Source organism: Chanodichthys erythropterus, chromosome 10 (genome assembly GCF_024489055.1).
Source record: "Chanodichthys erythropterus isolate Z2021 chromosome 10, ASM2448905v1, whole genome shotgun sequence".
NCBI lineage: Eukaryota > Metazoa > Chordata > Actinopteri > Cypriniformes > Xenocyprididae > Chanodichthys > Chanodichthys erythropterus.
In genome coordinates, this window is record NC_090230.1 from 11,715,001 (window position 1) to 11,738,161 (window position 23,161).

At 42.3% G+C, this 23,161-nt stretch overlaps 1 protein-coding gene across 2 annotated transcripts in view; it reads left to right on the forward strand.

The window, feature by feature from the left end:
* Positions 1-23,161, forward strand: part of gpc1a (glypican 1a) — a 38,634-nt gene that overhangs the window by 2,628 nt on the left and 12,845 nt on the right. The window contains exon 1 of one of the 2 annotated variants that reach the window (XM_067396005.1): positions 6,177-6,209. The exons of the other annotated variant lie outside the window; for it this stretch is intronic. The gene's annotated coding sequence lies outside the window, so the exon portion shown is untranslated. Of the gene's footprint in view, positions 1-6,176; positions 6,210-23,161 lie in introns of those variants that run through there. 2 annotated transcript variants of the gene reach the window in all.

The following is a 23,161-nucleotide window of genomic DNA, read 5'->3' on the forward strand; positions in this document are numbered from 1 at the left end:
CAAACAACGTTTCATGTTGAGTTTTAATAGTCAGATTTTATTAATTTGCATAAAATTCATTTGAGTGTTATTGAGACTACTTTAAGTTGTCTAAACAAAATTTGATTCATGATTATATTATTTGTTTTACAATATTTTCACAGCATATTAGATGTAATTGTAACAAAATGTTATTTGAATATTGAACTGGCGTTCTGGTTAGTTATACGTTGTGTCCGAAATCGCATACTCTATCGTTGGCACTACATTTGGCTTGAAACTTACTTCTCGACCATTAAAAAAGTATGTATGTGGGTAGTATGAATGAAATTTGGATGTACTACATCCGGCATGTTGTCACTGTCATGTGACCTATGGAGTCAGTTGCGTCGCTTCACCTCCATTCACAAATCCCCTCCCGCTGCCTCATGGGATAGTAAAGTGTCCATTGAATGCGCACTTCAGAATCTCACCAGAAGTAGTAGGTCATCTGAGGACTTTTTGCTACTGTTTTTCGAACGCTATGTTTTCAGACATACTTCTCTGTTGCCGTACTGTTTTTCGCATACTATATAGTTGGTGAACTGTTGGACGCAGCGATAGAGTCGCCATCTCTTTAAACGATTACAATAAGACATTATTTTGATGGCACTTTAACTGGTGTGACAGTGACACCCATACTGTGCAGTCTGAGTTGGAGGATTTGAGGTTTCCGCCACGTTTTGTTTTAGCATGTTTTAGAAGGAGCTGATCATAAAGCATTACCTAAAGGTCAAAGAGGAACCAGAGCTGAATGCTGCTGTCTAGAATTACCGACGCAACTAGTGTGTCTGCCAGTTTTACAAAAACAGAGGGAGCATATTGTTCAACGGAGGGGACTATGTGACACTTTGAGCCCTGCGGTCACTCTAAACAATGACAATCTCACATTTCCCTCAAGTAGGCCATGAAGATGGGAGTCGGGTGGGTATATGCGCGACCTCGCGTTTGTTTGTGATTGTAACTTTGTTATTTTAAGAGATTTATTTCCAGGTTTTGAAAGTGAGATCCAAGTATCCGCGGTGTTGGTGAATTTGTGATGTTTGAACCCTTGTAACTTGTAGCCTGGTTTCAGACCTCAGCTTTGGCTCATATTTGCTGCTCTTCTATAGAGCGAGACACACACCCATGAGCCCTATGTGAAATGAAAGAGGCACACACCCATGTTCTCAGCCACACTGCCACACGCACATCCAACCCCCATGTGTAGATCAGGCAGGGGCCTGATTTGGTTAAGCTTTTCGCATATATTAAACCCGTTCGCAGTCGTTCGGTGGAGATTGACAATCAGATTCACTCATTTGAAGTTGTTAATTAGTTTTACGCATCTAATTTCTGTTTGCACGACTGTCACGAATTTGAATCCAGTGGTAATTCCTCACAAATTATAAAAGTATTAGGCATGAATTACCAGATCAGTGAACATTTTTATATATTATTATCATAATTATATAAAATTATACATATAAATGCATAATACATCATTTGAATCTCACTCATACTGTAAATAAATACAATACAAAATACAACACTCATAAATATTAATATATATACTATACATGTCTATGTAAACAAAAAATTCTGAATACGCTGCATATGACCTAAATTAATAAGTTTTATTCCATTCAAAATTAATATTTACTGTAATATCAACTCATGATCAACTTTGCTATATTAGTTTAGATTAAATTAATAAGTACAATGAACTGAATTAAATTTAATAGTATATTATACACTATGATATTATTTATTTTAAAATGGAATATTATTAATAAACATTATTATTATATTTAATATTTTTGTATATTAAGGTTTCATATATTTATAGAATATTCTGTCAAACTGTAAAAAAAGAATAGTTGGTTTAAGTAAAAAAAAAAAGTAAGTTACCTGGTTGCCTTAAAATTTTGAGTTCATTGAAATTAAACATTTGAGTTAATACAATGAAGCTGAAACTGAAACTCAAAATATAGTGTTATCTGAACCACATCAAATTATTAAGTTGACTTGACAAAAGTAAAAATGTTGTCATAACAAATCACGAAAATAATTTACTATGCATGTATATTATAAATGAAACATATGCTTCAGGATTCTGAATGAAAATTTTTATTCAATTCAAAAATAATATTCACTGACTATATTTAAATTATGAAGTATGAATTACATTGTATTAATTTCTTATACAGCATTATACCTTATCAATCATATTTGTTCTAAAATTGTAATATTATTAACAATTATTATTAATATAGTTATTTTTTATATTAACATTGAATATATATATATATATATATATATATATATATATATATATATATATATATATATATATATATATATATATACACACATATATATATATTACTAAATGTTTTGTCATGGTAACTAAAACATGCTTACTTTGATAAAATTTTAATTAGTCAAAAAAAAAAACAAGTTTTATTCAATTGAAAAATAGCATTTACTGTAATATGACAGCTTCCACCTGGTTACATTAGTTTACAGCAACAAAAGTCTTTTTAAAGGACAGATCATGTAGAAAGAGTTCCATTTCATGTCGTCCGTATACTTCACATTTCACTTTTTACAGTCTGGTTTTAGTTTCAGCTTGTGCTAATACACACAGTACCAAGACATTTGTGCCGAATGCTCATGTTTTCGCTGATGAATTGTCGACTCGTGATTATCCGAGCATAATTACACCTTCTCCCACACAGCTTCTCTCCCTCTGGCCCACTGATTGTTCTTTTGATGCGCGGGGGTGTTTCTCCTGCGCGGCTCAGCGGGGATCTGCAGTTCACCGTGATGCTTGTTAGAGCCGAGATCATGCAGATCTGATCAGGGCTGAAACATGCCACCGCGGTCTCAATCTTCCACCCTCTTGCCCTGCCACTGAACGCGTATAAAAGCACACCTGTACTCTGAGGTACAAGCAGCACCTGGAACCACTGACAAGCCCTCTTTTGTTCAGGTGTTTGGAACGGCTGTAAAAGTTGGAGTGGACAAGGACTTTGAAAAGCATTGATTGTGTCCCAAAAAAGTGTGGAGGATAAACATAGACATTTCTTCACATTAAGAATAAATACATTGGTAACATTTTTCAAAAAGGTTCTATGAGTTAAAGGGATAATTCATCCAAAAATAAAAATTCTCTCATCATTTACTGAGAATATGGGTAACCAAACAGTTGAAGGGCCTCATTGACTTCCATAGTATTTTCTTTTCCCATACCATGAAAGTTAATGAGGCCCATCAGCTGTTTGGTTTCTCATATTTTGTTCAAAATATATTTGTTGTGTTGTGTTCAGCAGAAGAAAGAAATTCATACAGGTTTGGAACAACTTGAGGGTGAGTAAATGATGACAGAATTTTCATTTTTGGGTGAACTATCCCTTTAACTACATTACTTAACATAAACCAACACTGAAAAATACTTCAAAGCTTTTATTAATCTCAGTTAATGTTAATTTTAACATTTATCAATGCATTATTAAAATCAGATGTTGTATCTGTTAATATTTAATGGACCTGAGCTAACATGAAGTATGAACAGCTGTATTTTTATTAACTAACGTGAACAAAGTAATACTAAGATATATATATATATATATATATATATATAGTGGCATGCAGTGTTCTGAAATGAGGAGGCACATTTTTTATTTGTTTATGAATCAATGTAAATTCATGTGCATAACTCTTAACCTTGATAAATGAACATTACATTACATCAAAAAAGAAAACAAATGCAATTCTATTTTTGAATTTTACATTAACAATGTAATGTAATAAATGTTCTATTTATCAAAACCAAGTCAGTCTCATCAAGTTAGTGTTTTAAGCATTTATTCATTCATTCCAAAATAATAACTAAAGGCAATAATAATTTAAACATATATTTTATTTGTGTATTGATGTTTTTCTTTTTAATAGTCAACTTAGGCTATTTTGGATCATCAGTCATGCTCCGTAAACACCGTCTGTCACAGACACAGTTATATTTTTAATTTCACCAAGCTGATTGCACTAAAAACCCCTGCAGTCATCATGTTTCAGTCCATTTCAAGTTTGATTTTGACGTGACAAAGTGGTGATATCTAACTGTGATCTGTTTACTTACTTTTCAATCAGTCTTCACATTGAAGCCATCATTTGTTCATTCAAACTGACATGCGAAACATGTACGTCAACAAGAGACGGGATTTATCGCACAAACCAATCATATCCACTCATAACCTATTAAATCCATTCATAGCACGATTGAGACATTGCCTCCTCTCACGTGACTTTCCCCCATTCATTCTCAATTACCCCCCACAAAACCCACCGCATGCCAGGGGTCTAATGGTTTTCTATGAGAGCAAAGGGAGGCATGACTCCTGCTGTAACTTTACCTGCGGGTGTCGCTGTTGGACAGTGTTGCTTAAGAAGTACGAGTGACTTATGCTCTTTTTAATGTCATAATTTGTAATATTTGTGTTGTTTTATTTGTGATATGGATTATTTTCTCATCCTATTTTTTTTTTTTTTGAGGAGGCACTGCCTCCCTTGCCCCCTGGAGGCCCCTGATATATATATATATATATATATATATATATATATATATATATATATATATATATATATATATATATATATATATATATATACACACATTCACAAAGTTTTATGTTAGATGTGATTAATTGTGAATAATCTATTTGACAGCACTCATTTTAAAATGTGTATGATATGATAAAGACTTCTAAGACTAAAAAATTTTAATTATTCTAAACTTTTGACTGCACATTTACATTTATGTAAAATCCAAAGCAACTTCAATTTCATACAAGTATATTTTATCAGTTACATTCCCTGAGATTCAAACATTTAGTCTTAGCATTGTTAGCGTTATGCGCTACTAAATGCCTACAGAAATGCCTCAAAGTGACAGTTGAATTTGCATAAAAATGCCATTTTATTGTCAATAAATCTACCTCCTTTAATCAACTGATTATAATATGTGTAGCAATCATATACTGAACATGTCATGTAACAGTTAGAATTGCATTAGAGTTATAAACACAGCCATGTTGGTGTATGCCGATAACACTCTTGACTTGCATAAATCCTTAAGTATTTCTTACTCTCCACAACTACAGAAGAAAACCCTGACACATTTGCTAGTTGAAAACAAATTCAGCTCATTGTTTAATCTATGCTGTTTGCACCTCTAGCTAATTAAATACATGAAATGGCTTGTGATTAGTCTTCTGTGGCCATCGACAAGTGTTTGTCACCTCGTGCTGAACGATTGCATTGTTGTGAATAATTCACAGTAGCGCCCAGTGTTCCTTCAGCCACTTTGCGTTTTTTGCATTAGCCAATTTGCTGTCATGTTATCTCGCTGGCAACATGTTGGTAAAAGGAAAGAGGAGTGATGAAGACAGAGATGTGATTATTAACTCTGTCAGCTTCTTTGTTTGAGGAACATTATACTGCTTGAGTGGCAGAGACACAGAGTGCTGTGAAACGTGTATTGTCTCGATTGAACACGATTTACATGAGTGAGATATAAATATATAAATATATGTATACATATATGTATATATAATTTGCAACACGTTTTAAATGATCTTGCCCAAGGTCATTCATAAACACACCCATCTCTATACATGGGCTGTATAGAAACCTCACAGCTTGAGCTTGCTTTATATATCTGTATATGATGAACTATATTTAAGATGAAATAATCATGTAGTAGGAAAATTATTGATGAATCATGAATTGTTCGTTAAAACATTCGTTCTCAGATTTCACTTGCAAATTTGTGCATATGCACGGTTAGTGAATGAGACCTTCTGTTCTTTATCCAGTGCAGGGTTGCCAAGTTTTCACAACAAAACCCGCCCAATTGCTACTCAAAACTAGTCAACTAAAAATCATGTTCCGAGGGGTAAAATCCATGTTTTTGGCAGGGTTCCCCAGGTAAAAGTCGCATTCCAGGGGCTAAATATATTTGGGGTCTCTCCAACCCACGGACATGAAAAACAACCTTTAAAACAACAGTGTAAAAGTAGTCCGATTCCCCGGGAAAACCACGGACTTGGCAACACTGATCCAGTGTCATAACAACAGGGTCATGTCACATTAGGGTTCAGGGGAGGTTTGGACATTAGACATCATCCTCCGTTGACTGTATTATTCAGGTAATCTCTTTAGGGTTTTGACACTGAGTGAATTATCTGTTCTTTACCATCTACTCATTAAGTGTCTCCTTGGATTTGGATCCAATGAAGAAGAATGGATGTCAGAATATATTATAGATGAAAGTGTGATGTTTGGCACATGCTAGTATGCCAAGAGTTGGGCTGAAGTTTAGTTTGAAAGGGTAGATCACCATAAACAGACAGCTACTACCAAAAGCCTCCCATTAGCTACCGTGAAATGTTAGCAAAACATGTTCTACCTTCACTATTACCATCTTTCTATGTTTCGCAACTCTAAAATGAAGGTATGTTTGAGTACAAAACAATGCTAACAATGCTAAATGCTAATAATAAAATGCAACCAAATGGTCATAGGTTGTTAGAGTAGCAAAATAAGTATGCTAATCATGGGTTAATCACCAAGGAGGAGAAAACATGTCCCAAACCTTTTGTTGTTGACGTCAAAGACAGTGTGTCCAACTTTGTGACGTTTAAACGCAAATTAATTTGTCACTTGGCAGAAGGTAGTCAAATTAAGCAGATGCTAATGGCAACAGGTTGTGTAGCATGTTTCCTCTAAAATCATGAAAAAACTACACTGGATAAAAGAAAAAAATGACCCAAACAGGTCAAAGATCACTCAGAAGTGGTTTCTGATATCTGAAATTACAGTAAAGATGACCGAATTTGAGGTTTCTAAAATGTTGCAACTTTTATAGAGTGGAACCGCTAATGCTAAATGCTAAAAGGCCAAATAAATGTGTAGCAATTTTAAAAACAAAACATTCATGCTCTCTGTTTAAGACACACTTCTGACTCCATGCGTGACAGCTCGGGGATTAGGATTTCTTTAAGACTCAAATACTCCGTTCGTAATCCAGTGGCTCGTAATCCAGATTTTAGCAGCGGCAAGCATGGTAATTTGAGCATGTCTCATTGACCTTGTTGGAAAGCAAGGATTTTAAGTTAAATAAAGCACTCAAACGACCCCTTTACCTAGCATTAGCTTACGTCTTCAGTGACTGGATAACATTCGGATAGCACTTGAGCTGTCGCTTTGACTGGCTAGGTTGTAAATGTTCCTTAATTACACTTCCTTTTTCCCCTCTGTTTTTATTTGTTGGGGATTTTTTTTTCATTTTGCTCTCGCAGTTTGAGTACGTTTCAGTTAAAACATGTAGATAATATACACTAAAAATAAATGTAATACTAATTTGTATAATTATATATAAAAAATAAATAAATAAATAACTGAATATATGGCAGCAAAACACACTCTAATCCATTATATCTGTTCTTGGTGTGTTTTGTTCATTTGTCTCGACCCTGTCAGCCAATGCAACAGACCATTAGGCTGATGAGATTTATTTATTGTGACATTTTTTATTGTTTGAGTGGAAGCAATTATGAAGAACTTATTATTTTGCATAATGACTTGCCGTTTCAGTCACGGCACGTTTTCCTTGCTCACTGGAAGAACCTCGCGCACCGAATGACAGCTACTGCAGTCGATAAAACTCAGTGAGGGATTATAAAATTAATGCATCATACTGAGAATGACGGGACATTATCGTTTGCTGTTTTTATAGTCGACTAAGTAAGCACATTCTCATTTTTTTCTCTCTCTGTCCCAGCCTGGCGATTTGCAGAAAGCCTTGTGATTTATCTGTTTGTTATCGGTTTCTCTTATGGTTATTGTACAGCAACGTACTAGTGTGTACACAGTGGTGATTTCTTTAAAACTATAGAGTGCAACAGTTGGTTCCAGAAGTCAAAACTACATTACCCATGATGCTGTACAGAAAATTCCACCAGTCAGAGTCAAAACACAGCAAATGATCTTATCTCTAAAAGTGTGTGGGCCCTTTTCAGTGCTGCACTCATTGTGTACTGTTTTCCAGTTTGTATTTCCACAGCATGAAGGTAAGATCTTACGGATTTATGGATAAGCCGCTCATTTTAAAACCGTCCCGGTCTACTGACATCTGTTATGACATCCTCTTCAAACATTACAATGCTCATGATTTTCGTTAACTCTACAATAAGTTAATCCACTTCACTAGCTAATTACTCTTCGACAGCGCTACCATAGAGCTTCTGCAAAAACGGAAGTTCAATGACAAAATTTAAAAGATGGCTCCATACTTGTTTCTAAGGTCTATAATGTTAGTGAATAAAAGAGTAAAATTTTACACAGTACTTTTCAAACAAACAGTTCATTTTTAGCTTTATTTCAAAATTAATATGTCCAGAAGACAGTGGGTGTACATAGTATACTGACACCTAGTGGTGGGGATGAAGAATTGAGAAAGAAAAAAAATGCCTTTTAGAAATGCACTTTTCACAGTCAGCCATGACAATTTTTTTCCACATTCAAAGGTCATGTGATTTCAACATGATGGCGACCTTGTCAAATAAAACCAATTATAAAAAGGCTGCTGATAGGACTGGAGTAAATTTTTTTATTCATAAAACTTTTTAAAGGTGCCCTAGAATTAAAAATTGAATTTACCTCGGCATAGTTAGTTAAATAACAAGAGTTCAGTACATGGAAATGACATACAGTGAGTCTCAAACACCATTGTTTCCTCCTTCTTATATAAATCTCATTTGTTTAAAAGACCTCAGACGAACAGGTGAATCTCAACATAACACCGACTGTTACGTAACAGTTGGGATCATTAATATGTACGCACCCAATATTTGCATATGCCAGCTCATGTTCAAGCATTAGACAAGGGCAGGACGTCTGGATCTGTGCACAGCTGAATCATCAGACTAGGTAAGCAAGCAAGAACAACAGCGAAAAATGGCAGATGGGGCGATAATAACTGACATGATCCATGATATCATGATATTTTTAGTGATATTTGTAAATTGTCTTTCTAAATGTTTCGTTAGCATGTTCTATAATGTACTGTTAAATGTGGTTAAAGTTACCATCGTTTCTTACTGTATTCACGATATTTTCATTTTTTAAACACTTGCAGTCTGTATAATTCATAAACACAACTTCATTCTTTATGAATCTCTCCAACAGTGTGTAATGTTAGCTTTAGCCACGGAGCATATCAAACTCATTCAGAGTCAAATGTAAACATCCAAATAAATACCATACTTACGCGATTTGACATGCTGCATGATGAACACTTTGTAAAGAACAATTTTGAGGGTTATATTAGCTGTGTGGACTTTGTTTATGCTGTTAAAGGCAAGCACGAGCTCCATGGGTGGGGAGCGTGAGCATTTAAAGGGGCCGCAGCCTAAATCGGCTCATATTTAATGATGGGGTATTTTGAGCTGAAACTTCACAGACACATTCAGGAGATACCTTAGACTTATATTACATCTTTTAAAAAGACGTTCTACGGCACCTTTAATTGAGGAAAAATTACTAAATACACATATATATTTTGTATATTATACAAAAATTGCCATTGATAACTGACATCTGTGCTTCCTCACTGTTAAAAAAAAAAAAAAGATATGTACCAGAGCTGAATATTTCAGCACCAAAATCCATGCTAAAAATACTTCTTAAGAAGCACTGAAGTAACCAGACAGGAGTTTTTGTGGTCTTTCTCTTAAGTTTCACCCTCTCTCTTCGTCTTAACCCCTTAGCCTGTTTTCCTCGTCCACACTCTCACACGTGTCCTCGCCTCATACTCGATTAGAGATCAGGATGTCTGTTTTAACAAGGTTTGGCAAACATTGTATTGCGCACGATTACGAGTGCTGTTTGCACACACACACACACACGTGCTCACTCGCACACGTGTGTGTCTAGGCAGCAGAACAGAGTCTGAGCTGTGGTGTATTTTTAGATTTATGGAAACCTAGAAATGTCCAATTCAAAGAGCTGGGTTGTATGCTTAGCCATCTTTCACCATTAGCGAAGCAAGGCACACGTTTTAGAGCATATGTATAATGCATGCTACGTGTCGTGATCTCAACAAATGCTCAAGAAGACGAAGTTGCTCATAAAAGAAACGTAGGGCCTATCTTTCCTGCCTCAATGTACTGGCTGAAGCAAAAAAAAAGGTTTATTAGATGTTGCCAAGTCTGCTAAGCTAATATGATATGCAGTCCAAATGTATGAATTAAGGAAGTATACATTTTTCATTGTAGATTTATTGCATTTCCGAGAAGAACATAATTGAAAAAATAAATAAATAAATAGTATGACAGGACGGGATTCTATTCATAAGTATTTGAGGTGGCATATTTTTCGCCCTAGGTGACATTAGCCAAAAGTTGCTTTAGAGCAAGTTATATTTAGAACCAAGATTAAGAATATAAAGTTCTTCTCTTCTTTGGAATAACATAAACTGATAAATCGCTTGCAATAATATTTCACAATCTTTCAGGAACATGTATTAGAAAAGTAAATTAGCGGCTCAAGTAAATACAAAAACACAAAATCATTCAAACCATTGCAAAAACCATTCAAACAGATTTCCAGATCACTCTCCTGTCTATCATTGGTCGGACAACACAGATAGCCCCACCCCAAACTCACGCCATTGGTTGAGTCACTGTTGCTATGTTGAGCTGGTCGGATTTTTTAAATAAAAAGAGCGTATGTTTTGATAGCACCACTGTGTTTACAGTTTTTGTGGAAAGCAACCATTGAATGACTTACTTTGCGATTTAAAAAAAGTTCAATAAACCTTTACTTTTTGTGTGTTTTACCCCACATTCCTTTAATAGTGTTTTAAATGTTGGTGTTGCTCTTATCATTAAATTCGAATATCTAAGCTATGCTATCTATGTAACACTAAGCTGTACTTTTTGTTTTATTAGTTTCCCAAAAGGCGCCTGTATATCATGTTCTAAGTATAAAGTCAACAGGGTTGTATTTTCCGTTTGAACCCTCTCATATATTGTGTGTTATAGGATCATAGCAGCTCATTAGACCAACCTGTTATGGCCTTTATATTTCACACTCCCTTCTGCTTCCTTGGTTCCCCTGGGTCATAAAACTGTAAACACGCATATGAGAGCGGACCATGTGCAAACTAAATCACAGTCAGGCCTGGGCTATTTTCACCGCCGATTATGGCCAGACCCCAGACGTACCTCAGCTTGATGATCCTACCCATTTACCAAAGAAAGGAAGGGCTGGCATCTTAGAACTACCTAGGAAATCAATTAAAAGGTGCTTTCCAGTGTTTTATAAGGCATACCGGGGCTTGCTCTGAAGTCGTCTCTTTTAGCACATAAAGCGAGCGGCCGTCAATCGCCTTTATTGCGGCTTCGTGCAAGGCCTGGTTCAGGGGTCACAAGCTCTTAATGTAAGACGGCACGGCGCCCGGGACTCTTTGAGCAGCCCCGCGACTCAGCAGGGTAGCGGATAAGAGAGACCAGAGGCAGATGGTTAAGAGAGTGCGAGAAACCCAGCGGGAGGGGGGTAATGAGTGCTAATAGGCACAGGAAGAGGTTGAAAGAAAGGTCACCTGGAAATGTGGCGGAAGACCAGATGAGAAACGGACAGGAGTGGAGATTAAATGAGTCGACCAGAGGTGACAAAGCCACAGATTATTTTTATACTGCTTGTAGTATAAGGATTTAATCCTTCATCAGTTTTTTATTCACCAACAGGGTACCTCCATGTATACAGGAACAGATTATGACGTCGGGATGTCCTGGGCACGGATGCCACATACAGGAAGGGAGCAGCACATTAAGACGCTACAAAACGAGATATCTCCCGACCCTTTACTAACAGCCTTTAAGTGGAGACCTAGTTTTGTTGCAAAGTATAAAGTGGTTTCAGACCCATCACAGAGTTCTTCGATTAATAAAAATGACCAAACTTTGTCACATTTCTTGATCATTTTGTCACAACTTTCCTTTCTGTACGTTTACTGATTACCATTTTTAATCAGAATTTTTTGTTGAAACGGCAGGGAATTTGTAGTTCCTCAGCATACTTTGCAGGAGAGTAAATGTTGAACTTTTGGATTGTGACACAAGGGGAAGACATAATGTTTAATATCCAGTTATGTTGAGAGTTTCTGACATTTTGGTTTACCATTTTTGCGAAGAATTATGCTTTTGCTTAGATTAAGGGTGCTTAAAATAAGGTGTTATTGCTAGTCTGTTCCTCAGATAAACATGAGCTGCATCTGAAATCGAATACTTCCCTACTATATATTATGTGAAAAACAGTATGTCCGAATAGTATTCGAAAACAGTAGACAAAAAGTCCTCGGATGACGTACTACTTCTACTTCAGAGATTCAGAAGTGCGCATTCAATGGACACTTTACTATCCAATGAGGCAAACGGAGGGAATTTATAAATGACAGTGAAGCATCGAAACTGATGCTGGAAAGTCAAGTGACAGTAACAACATGTGCAATATGCGCAATCCCATGCCGAAATTCAAGCCCTTTAACGGTCACCGTGATTTTGCCAAGTAAGACATATTACTGGATCTACATAATTTGTTGATCCTGAAACAACATTCCTATCCGAAAATTGAGTCCTAACCTTTTCCCAACCCCTAAACCTAACCTATAACTTATCCCTAAAATCAGAGGGAAATGATAGTTGAATAACACTGTTGTGGAAGCACCTTACCCAGGTTGTAAGCCTAAACTTGGCATAAATGGTAAACTTGTCCCTCAAATCTGATTGGTTGATTGGAATGTTGTACTTGGTGAAATACACCCGCATTTGGCGGGTTGGCCGGTGTTAATGTCAAGCCATGGTAGTTTCCATCCCTTTTGCAAAGCATGTTCCCTTTCGATACTTCACTCGTACTGCGTATGGGGAAAGGTCTCCCTTTTTCCCCGCTGCTGAAGCCTTTTTCAATAACGCAGTGTAACTGCACCGTCATTGGTTCACTCATAGACAAGTTGTTGAACCAATGGCGGCGCGGCATAGCTGCGCGGCCTATGGCGACAAAGCGCGCGAATATTCCCGCCGAAATGGGCGGGGTATAGGGCTATATAAGCAGGCGTTTCGCCATAGGATTTCAGTGTTTTCTCCTTCAGCGACGACATCTACTTCTCTTCGCTGATCTCCGCCTGAAGCCGAAGAAGCTCGCCGCCTTCTGCTCTCGCCGCCGTCTGAAGAGGCTCCCGCAGCGGACTCGCCTGGACTCGCCGGTGGAAGAAAGCGCCGGCGCCCTCGCGGACTGCAGCTTCTAGCGCCGTCGCCGAGCCGCCGCCTCCCGCTTCCCGCTTCCGGCCGCTTCCTGTGCGTCCCCTGCCGCCATCCGGCGCGCCCCCAGAGAGATTCATCCGCGGATTAAAAGCCGCTCTAAAAGAGCGATTTCCAGCGGTTTTCACCGCTTTAAGAGCTTCCGCGGCCCTCGCCGCTCTAAAAGAGCCACCCAATTGCCGTTTTCACGGCAGCGGCGTCTCACGATGCCCCGCCACTCATGTGGTACTTGCAGGGCCCCCCTGCACGACGACGATGGACACAGCGAGTGTGTCGCTTGCCTGGGCAAGCCCCACGCAGACGGCGCGCTCGCTGGAGACTCATGCCCGCACTGCGAGTGTATGAGTCTCGCTTCCCTGCGCTCGCGGGTCGCCTTCTTCACTGAGGGCGATCTCGCCGCTCGCGCCCTCCCCGTCTCCTTCCTCCCGCGGTCCGGCGAGGAAAGACAGCGGGGTAGAGCGACTCAGCGCCAGGAGTTGAGCGAGCTCACGCTGGCCCAGCCCCGCGTGCCTCGCCCTCTCCTCCCAGGGAACTCTCTCCAGTTCTGTTCTCTCGCCCTGAGCAGCGTCCCTCCGCAGAAGCGAGTGACCTCGTCTCATTCGGGGGAACAGACGACGAACAAGACGACTCCATGTCTCTTGCGGCTTCCGAAGCGGAAGGATGGGCTGGCGAGCCGGAAGACCCCGCTCCACCGCCTCCCTTGGAACCCATCGAGCATGGCCAGGGCATGGATGCCGAGCTCTTCCGCATCCTGTCTAGAGCCGTTGAAGAGCTGGACCTCGAGTGGGCCCCTCCAGAGGAGCCGTCTCGCAGCCGCCTGGACGAATGGTTTCTGCCAGGCCGCCGCCAAGCACCTCGCCAGCGTTCAGCGCCCTTCTTTCCTGAGGTCCACGAAGAGCTGACGAAGTCGTGGCGCGCTCCTTACTCTGCCCGCCTCCACACTACGCACCGCTCCGCCCTCACCGCCGTCGACGGCGCCGAGGAGAAGGGATACGAGCGCTTGCCACCCCTAGATGAAGCGGTGGCTGCTCACCTCTGTCCTCCCGCGGCTGTGGGTTGGAAGACGAAGAGGGCCCTTCCTTCCAAGCCCTGTCGGACCACCTCTACTCTGGCTGGACGGGCTTACACCTCGGCGGGCCAAGCTGCCTCTGCGCTCCACACCATGGCCATATTTCAAGCATTCCAGGCCAAACTCCTCCGCTCTCTGGATGAGTCTGGAATCGACGCGCCAGCCTTCAAAGATCTCCGCAGCGCCACGGATCTTGCCCTGCGAGCTACGAAGGCTACGGCCCAGGCCATCGGTCGTTCCATGGCCAGCCTGGTCGTGTTGGAGCGCCACCTGTGGCTCAACCTAACGGAGATCAAAGACCTAGACAAGACGGCCTTCTTAGACGCCCCGGTCTCGCCTTCTGGTCTCTTCGGGCCTGCAGTGGATGGCTTCACTGAGCGCTTTACTGCCGCGCAGAAATCGTCTCAGGCTATGAGGCATTTCTTGCCTAAGCGCTCCAGCTCCGCTTCTGCGTCTAGCCGCCCCAGGACTGCGCCGGCTCAGCAGAACAAACCAGCCCCACCTGCAACACAGGCAGCGCCGCCCCAGGAGCATCGCCAGCGCTCGCGCCCTGCGAAGCGCCCTCCCTTCCCGAGGCGCCAGGGACCCCGGCCCAGGATTGTGCTGGACCCGGTGCCTCCGAAGTCGTCCTGATTCGTCGGACAGGAAGAGGATGGGGGACCGTCCCGTTACGACCGGACCACCCCAAAAGCTCCCACGGGTAATTTCCCCTCCCGCCTCGTTTATTTCCGGGCGTGGGAAACATACTCCAAGTGACAGCTGGGCCCACACCTGTTGCGCCCACTCCAAACGCCGTTTTCACGGCGGACAAATTTTTACCTCATCACAAAAAGAGCAAATTTCCTCTTCCACCCCTCGCGGTGTACGACCCTCTCAACGGCGGTCTGTCACCCAACATTATTCAACCCCTAGCCACTCGGGCCGAGGCCTGGCAGGCCATCCCCGATGTGTCAGAATGGGTCATGGGGATCGTAAACCAGGGCTACTCGCTCCAGTTTGCACGACGGCCCCCCGCTTCGCCGGGGTGCTTCAAACATCGGTCAATCCGGACGACGCTCATGTCCTCCGGGCCGAAGTCATGTCGTTGCTGGAAAAAGGAGCTGTGGAAATGGTTCCTCCGTCAGAGAGCGAGACAGGCTTTTACAGCCGCTACTTTCTGGTCCCCAAAAAGGATGGCGGTCTCAGACCCATCCTAGACCTCAGGCTTTTGAATCACTCCCTCACGAGACGGAAGTTCAAAATGCTGACGCTGGAAGCAGATCCTCGCGCACATTTGCCCCGAGGACTGGTTCTGCTCGCTGGACCTGAAGGATGCGTATTTTCACATCCAGATAGCCCCCCGTCACAGACGATTCTTGAGATTCGCATACGAAGGGGTGGCATACCAATATACGGTCCTGCCCTTCGGGCTGTCTCACAGCTCCCCGCACTTTCACCAAGTGCATGGACGCGGCGCTTTCCCCTCTGAGACAGATGGGAATCCGGGTTCTGAATTATCTCGACGACTGGCTCATCTTAGCCCGTTCACGAGACGAGCTGGAACGCCACAGATCCGTGCTCCTCAGCCATCTACAATGCCTGGGTCTCAGGGTCAACTTAGCCAAGAGCTCGCTATGCCCCACTCAACGAATCTCGTTTCTGGGAGCAGTTTTCGACTCGGTCCGTATGACGGCAGTAGTCTCGCCAGAGCGCGCCCTGGCAATTCAGCAGCTCACGGCATCTGTCACGAACAAAGCCTATCTCCCTCTGAAGTTTTTCCAGAGGCTGCTAGGGCTGATGGCTTCCGCCTCCCCGGTGCTGCAGCTAGGCCTTCTTCGGATGCGGCCTCTTCAGTACTGGTTGAAGTTCCGGGTTCCTCCCAGCGCATGGCGGCACGGCCGCCTATGTCTCAAGGTCAATCGGGCCTGTCTTCTAGCCCTGAAACCTTGGATGGATCCAGTATGGTTCCAACGCGGAGTCCCCTTACAGGCGGTCTCACGGAGGACGGTGCTCTCAACAGACGCCTCCAACTTGGGCTGGGGCGCTGTGTGCGAGGGCAGACCGGCCTTCGGCTCGTGGAGCCACGAGGAAAGCCATTTACACATCAACTGTCTAGAGATGCTAGCAGTGATGAAAGCCCTTCAGTTCTTTCAGGCTTACTTGACGGGACGTCATGTTCTAGTTCGGTCAGACAGTATGACGGTGGTGTCATACCTGAACCACCAAGGCGGTCTTTCGTCCAGCCGCTTATGCGCTCTGGCGAAACGTCTGCTGGAATGGGCTCTTCCGAGGCTTCAGTCGCTCAGAGCGACTCATGTTCCTGGCAGGAACAATCTGGGTGCGGACATGTTGTCACGGAGCAACATCCCCTCCGACGAGTGGATGCTCTACCCCCAAGTGGTCCTCACGATCTGGGAGTTCTTCGGGAAGGCAGAGGTAGACCTCTTCGCCTCAGAAGACAACTCTCATTGCCCAACATTTTTCTCGAAGGAAGTAGATGCTCTGGCCCACACATGGCCCAGCACGCTCCTTTATGCTTTCCCTCCGATCGCACTGATCCCCCAGGTCATCAGGCGTATCAGAGAAGACCAGCACAGAGTCCTTCTGGTGGCCCCGCTCTGGAGGAACCAGGTTTGGTCCTCAGAGCTATTCAGGCTCTCTCTAAGAGCCCCGTGGCCGATTCCCCTGAGACGGGACCTCCTCTCTCAGGCAAACAGAACAATCTGGCACCCACAGCCGCAGCTCTGGGCTCTGCACCTCTGGTCCCTCGATGGGAGCCGACTAGCCTCCCCGAGGACGTCCTAAATACCATTTCTCAGGCTAGAGCCCCATCTACGAGGCGCCTCTACGACCAGAAGTGGTCAGTCTTTGTTGATTGGTGTTCAACACGCAACATAGACCCTGTGGAGAGTGACGTATCTTCCATACTGTCTTTCCTCCAAGAACGCTTGGAAATGGGGGCGCTCCCCTTCCACGCTTAAGGTTTACGTAGCAGCCATTGCAGCGTTCCACGCTCCTATTGCTGGCCAATCGGTGGGACGAAACGGGCTCGTGATCCGTTTTTTGAGAGGTGCTAGGCGTTTGAATCCTCCTCGCCCTCTCACTATTCCCTCCTGGGACCTCTCGTTGGTCCTCAGGGCCTTGAAAGGAGCCCCATTTGAACCAATGGGTTCAGCCGACCTCAGGCCCCTAACGCTAAAAACCGCTCTGCTACTAGCACTAGCATCGGTAAAGCGTGTTGGCGATTTGCAGGCCCTCTCCGTGAACCCTGCGTGCCTCGAATTCGGGCCTGGTGACTCTAAGGTCGTTCTGAAACCTAGGCATGGCTACGTCCCTAAAGTGCTCTCAACTCCGTTTAGAGCTCAGGGTCATCTCGCTCTCTGCTCTTCCTCCCTCGGCGGACGAACCAGAGCTGCAGCTACTCTGCCCAGTCAGGGCATTGAGGACCTACATAGACCGATCACAGTCTTTCAGACAGTCAGATCAGCTCTTTGTTTGTTTTGGCGGCCGCACCAAAGGGTCTCCGGTCTCGAAACAACGCATTTCCCGTTGGATAGTGGATGCTATTAACCTGTGCTACTCCTCACTGGGCACTAATTGCCCCATAGGAGTCAGGGCCCACTCCACTAGAGGAATGGCTTCCTCGTGGGCTTGGTCCAACGGAGTTTCCATCCAAGACATCTGTGAGGCGGCCGGCTGGTCTTCGCCGTCCACCTTTGTCAGGTTCTATCACCTCGATGTCCCGACCTTACAAGCTCGGGTCCTGTCGGTGTGATTAGCGGCTTCCAACAGGTCCCGCTTCACGCCACCATAGGAAGTATCTTCCTTCAGTGTAACCATGGGTTCGGTTAGGCTTTGCCTCCGCTTGTCCTTTTTGCCCCCTCTGGGTGGCCAAATGCAAGCTATATCGTTCCCAGCCGTGGCACGGCGTGGTTGAATTCGTTCCCCATACGCAGTACGAGTGAAGTATCGAAAGGGAACGTACTCGGTTACTAACGTAACCTCGGTTCCCTGAGATACGGAACGAGTACTGCGTCACTTGCCGTGCCACGAGGCTGCGGCTCAGGGTCGTCGCTTCAGTCGATTGACACTGAAATCCTATGGCGAAACGCCTGCTTATATAGCCCTATACCCCGCCCATTTCGGCGGGAATATTCGCGCGCTTTGTCGCCATAGGCCGCGCAGCTATGCCGCGCCGCCATTGGTTCAACAACTTGTCTATGAGTGAACCAATGACGGTGCAGTTACACTGCGTTATTGAAAAAGGCTTCAGCAGCGGGGAAAAAGGGAGACCTTTCCCCATACGCAGTACTCGTTCCGTATCTCAGGGAACCGAGGTTACGTTAGTAACCGAGTACGTTTCTTTTGAATAAGTTGTTTTAAAGGGAAAATCCACTGTTTTTTTTTTTCATATTAAACTATGTTATTCCCTTAACTAAGACAATTTGATACATACCTCTCTCGTCTCAGTGCGTGCACTAAATCGCTCTGTCTTGCGGTGAAACTTTGTTAGCACTTAGCTTAGCCCAGTTCATTCAATAGGGGCCAAGAAGAGAAGCTACCAAACACCTCCACATTTTCCCGCTCCCTCTCCTCCTCCCACTCATTTCCGTCAATAGAAACAACGTAACTTTTATCCATCGAGTTATCCATTTTACACGCTTAGAAAAGCGCAACGTTTTGTTTTGTGTCACCGTCCTAGGTCGAGTTACACTACTCGAGTAACTGTATTTATGTGGAGGTGTTTGGTAGCTTCTCTGCTTGGCCCCTATTGAATGAACTGGGCTAAGCTAAGTGCTAACAAAGTTTCGCCGCAAGACAGAGCGATTTAGTGCACGCACTGAGACAAGAGAGGTATGTATCAACTCGTCTTAGTTAAGGGAATAACATAGTTTAATATGAAAAAACAGTGGAGTATCCCTTTAAGCTTCACTGCCTCATTTTACCTATATTTACAAGAACTGTATAAAACTACCCTGTTCTAGAAAATATGCACCATTTATGCAGTTTATCAGGGCCCCCTGCTGGTCTGGAGCCCTGGGAAAACAGTTGGCAGGGCTGTGCGTTAATCCATCCATGCTTAAATTCAAATCCATGATGCTGACACAAATGCGGAGGTGTTTGGCACACTTCTTTGACAGATAAATTTGCTCTAGGTTACACACTTCCTCCCCCTTCTCTCTCTTTGTCTTCCTAACCTCAATTTTCCTGTGCTTATTTTCCCAGTGTCCTCTAAGGACATTGCTCTGTTGGGGATTATAGAGATATTGCATTGTGTTCATTAAAGGCAGCTTATCCTCTTAATTGAGACCAATGTTTGGGCAAAGCGCCATGTCACCTGTGACCCCATATTTAAAAAGAAGGTCAGATCCAACGATTAGTTGCGAATGGCGGCCAGCTTAGAGTTTTCTGTGCCACAGTTGTCATCATGTTCTGATATGTGAGTAAACCAGACAACATGGCCGCATATACACTGTCAACCAATTCACGTTTTAGCTCATGTATATACCTTTTTTTGTTTTTGATTTGGTCAACTTAGATTTAATGTATACATAGGCATCATGCTACATTGATTTTTGCATTTTCTGAAAAAATATTTAGCACAAATCAATGCTAGGGTGTTCAAGGTGGTTACCAGGGTGTTGCTATGTAGGTGTTCTGAGTGGTTGTTACTGGCTTAACTCAAAAGAGCACATCTTGTTTATGTGATATTCTGGTCTCTAGATATGACTTGGTCTCTCCTTCAAAATAGTTCTGTGTTATTTTTTTCACTCATTCGTATCATATCATAATAGCACACTTCTTCTTAGCAAATATGTGTCATTTGTATACATGTCAATATATCAGCACTTGAGCTCCACTTTTGTAGTACTTTAAATAAACCTCTCAGTGTGTTTCCATAAATTCTTTTACTACTTGCTGAGCTTGTTCCTGAGCGTTGTGCTATGTGGCACTTGTGTGGTAACGCGGGTGTGGTGTTTATAAGTCTTCCAGAAGGGCTTGGTTGAGAAGCAAGCTTACCAAACACTTTCTCATTCCTCAGAGACACCCTGTTAATCAGGCACGGAGGACATGAGCATGTTTTTTGGCCAGCATTGGGATTTCAAACCTCAACAGGCCTCACCTGTAGATCCTCGCGCACCTGCTTCTGGTAAACCGGTGCCTGAGGCAGCCTTTGCTCTCATCTCAAAGGAGTCCACTCAAATCCACTCCCAAGAAAAGAAGGAAAGTACGGAGATGAAAAATAAAAGAACTATTCACCTTGGTATGTCAGGGGCTTTGAAGATGTACTTGAAGAACATCCCTCAAAAGAACTTCCTCTCACTGTTTGGTTGTTCACTTTTAAATGAGGCCTCGCCTTTTTTTCTGAAGTCAGTCCAAATCAAATTTCAGAAGGCAAGAAGGTGTTTTAGTCCGTTGTGTCAACATCAGTGCTTCTTTATGAATTAGTGCAGATTTTCTTGTTGGAATGTGGTCTAAAGAACAGACTCGTAAAAATCATTCAACATATCAGAATGAATTCACATAGCTTCAGTCTTTGAGACGCTTTTTGTTTGTACCATGTGACCTACATACATAACAATAAAGATAGCAATAGCTAGCATAAATGTTTGATAATTTTTTGTCCTCCAGGTGAAATTTATATTTCCAGAAACATACTTTATGTAAGTACCTGAATGCAGATGCTATTCAGTATTTCTGTTTTAGCGTGATTGTTTTCTTTTACTTTTACGTTTTTCATTTCAGGTCATCTACTGAAAATTTTGCTAAGCAAGTCAGCTAAAACAAAATGTTCATAGCAAAATACTTGAATAAAAACATATATGGTTTAATAGCAAAGACAGAAGTGCTTGTAAGAAGCCACTCTACATTTTCCTAGTGCTTTGTTCAAAAACCCTTCATTATTTGTAATGACCTGTTCAAGCATTGATAGTATGCCGTGATGTATTTTGCAGCATGTAAGTGAATATCAAAGAGGCATGCAAGGGAAAAGAATGGAAAAAGAGCACTCAGCACTAAACCGCATGGAGCATTCGTTTGATTAAATAGTCACCGGCCCTGAAGGGATTGCGCCAGTTGGGTTGAAAGCTACCTCCTAACAGTTTAACTTGAAGGGATTTGCTTCATCTGACACCACACAAGGTTTCTCCTCCATCTCAGCCTGTTTGTCATCCTGCTCGACTATTTGTCTAGCTGTCCATCTCTAACAATTAGGCTGTCTGAAGAAACCCTTGATTTTTCAGGGCAGATGGCGGCGGCTGACAGGTGATTCTCTGTCAGGCTTTGATTCAGGGTCTTGTTCCGTTGGCAGCCTGTCGATTTTCATCCAACAAACATACACGGCACAAGGAGGCTCGAACAATGTTTATTCTGTACAGAAAAGAGATAATTCCTCTGGATTTATTTTTAGCTTATTCAAAAATTGCCATGGCGAGCGTCCTGCATTCATAAAGATATGCATCATCTCTTGATCTGCCTGGAATTATGGGAGATTCAGTTTGCACATGCACACACAAGATCCGCCTCTGTTAGTCTCTTTTCCTGGCTATGTTCAGAATGCAATACTAGCATACTGCTTACTAAGCAGTATACACTGTATACTTTAATGAAAATGGTGTGTGAAACCATAAGCGTTATGCTACATTAACCTTTCAAACAGCAGTATAATACATTTAGTCATGTTACTCATGGCATTGCATGTTTAATTTAGTAAGTAAGGCATCCAGTTATTATAATTTCGTAAATCAATTTTAATATTGTATAAAATGTTGTAAGGTCCTAAGCAAACTGTACTTAAGAACAGTTTGTGATGTTACCTACGATGTGATTCCACATTTTGTTGGATTTAAAATTGTGTCATTCTCAGCATTGCCACTAGCAGTGCTATAACTTGCATTAGCTTTAACTTTCTTTTGCTGAGCAACTTAATTACAGTTGGGCTGCGTTTAAGTCAATTTTTTACAACTTTCCCCCACTAACTTTCCTCTGTCTCATTCACTCGGATGTATGTCATTGCTTATGTTGTATGAGTGCCCACTGCTGGCGGAACCCTTGCAGTGTGTTTAAATGGAACCCCTTAATAGAGTAGCTCAGGGATGAAGTGTTTTTGTAGGCCAACCCGCAAGTTAGCGGCGCACGGGATCCCTCGATCGAAAGCCTATGCATTTTTCCCATAGACTTTTGGAAAATCGCGAAAAAAAAGCTCTGTGTTTAACAAAGGGTTATGACACTTACACGTTTTGTCTATCAAGATAATCTTTACAAGTTACACAACTTTTATACGTTTTGAAGTATAAATAAAGTCGTCAGATATAAAAAGCTAACAGTAGGCTATAAACGGACTACAGCACACCATAGTCGCGGATCAACGTCACCACCACCTAGCTTCCTCAAAATTTATTTAAAAAACATGCTCGCTGATTATGATCTGCGCAGTGTATGAATACTTATTCACTTTTTCATGAGAAATGCTGTCTAAACCCGCCAAAGGAAGTAGTCCAAACGTAAAAGATCAAAACGTGAAAATATTTAGAGGCTTTGTTAACCACAGACCTTATTTCAGGCGATTTATCAAAAACCCATTCAAAAAACCCATAGACTTTTGGGGCGATGGAACCGGAAGTCTTAAAATGCTAACTCGCTTCCGGGTTTTGCATACAAAAACACGTCATCTCTGAGGTACTCTATTATGAGTTCACACTGCACGATTTTTAAAGTCGTCAGATCACTGTTC